Source organism: Elephantulus edwardii, unplaced genomic scaffold (assembly GCF_000299155.1).
Source record: "Elephantulus edwardii isolate Elephantulus edwardi_28Jun2011 unplaced genomic scaffold, EleEdw1.0 scaffold00032, whole genome shotgun sequence".
NCBI lineage: Eukaryota > Metazoa > Chordata > Mammalia > Macroscelidea > Macroscelididae > Elephantulus > Elephantulus edwardii.
This window is the reverse complement of record NW_006399782.1, coordinates 7,937,936-7,939,164: the sequence shown is the minus strand read 5'-3', so window position 1 is coordinate 7,939,164 and position 1,229 is coordinate 7,937,936. Positions and strand designations below refer to the sequence as shown.

General features: G+C 45.5%; 1 pseudogene; it reads left to right on the top strand.

The window, feature by feature from the left end:
• Positions 1 to 313: 313 nt before the first annotated feature.
• Positions 314 to 533, top strand: LOC102855304 (annotated as a pseudogene).
• Positions 534 to 1,229: the final 696 nt, after the last annotated feature.

Genomic DNA, 1,229 nt, shown 5'->3' with positions numbered 1-1,229 from the left:
GGGTTTTAAATTAGGAAAGGTGTGCATCAGGTTATCCTTTCTCTGTTCCTATTTAATCTGTATGCTGTGGAAATTATTTGAGAAGTTGGACTGTGAAGAAAAATGTGGCATTCTGATTAGAGGAAAACTCCTCAACAAACTTTATTATGCAGATGACACAACCTTGCTTGCTGAAAGTGAGGAGGGCTTGAAGCACCTGCTGTAGCAGATTAAACACTGCAGGCTTCAATATGGGTTCAATCTGGATTGCATCTCAACATCAAGAAAACAAAAATCAGAGATGTATAGCTGAGTGACTGAAGGCATTAGTGAAATGCTGCTGGATGTGGGTCCCTACAGGCAATCACAATCAAGCTGCTTCGACCGCATGACGATGGGCTTTGTGGTGGGTTGTGAAAGGGCATGCTGTCCAGGGCGCTCTCTGGTACCTTTTCCTGTCTCAGGATAGAGAGATAATGAGTGGCACTTGGAAAACCATGATGCACAGTGGCAACACTTTTGGCATATTCACGACCGTTGGGATGGGCATCTGATGTTAACCAGTCCAGTGGTTGTCCTCTAGAACTATTTCCTATAATCAATCCCAGCCTGTGTTGTCGTTGTTGTTATGTGCCATTGAGTCACTTGCGACTCATATTTACCCTATGTACAAGAGCCCTAAATGCTGTTCTATCCTGTGCCAAACTCGCTGTCTCAAACACACTCATTCCCACCACGCCACTCACAGAATCGATTCATCTCATCAAGGGTCTTCCTCTCCTGCGCTATCCCTCCACTCTCCTAAACATGAGGTCCCTCTCCAAGGACCAGTCCCTTCTTGCAACATGCCCAAAGTATGTCAGACGAAGCTTCAGAATCCTTGACTCCAAGGAGCATTCTGGCTTCACCCTCTCCAGGACAAAGCTGTTTGTTCTCCTAGCAGTCCATGGTATATTCAACACTATTCTCCAGCACCACAGCTCAAAGGCATCAATTCTCTTTCTATCACCCCTATTCACTGTCCAACTCTCCGATGCATACCACGTAATTGCGTAGACTACAGCCTGGATCAGGCACACCTTAGTCTCCAGACTGACATTGTTGCTTTTCAGTACTCTGGAGAGGTCCCTCACAGCTGACTTTCCCAATGCAATTCGTCTCCTGATTTCCTGACTGCTGTTACCAAGAGCATTGACTGTGGAACCAAGTAAATGAAAACTGTTAACTATCTCAATCTCTTCACCAACCAT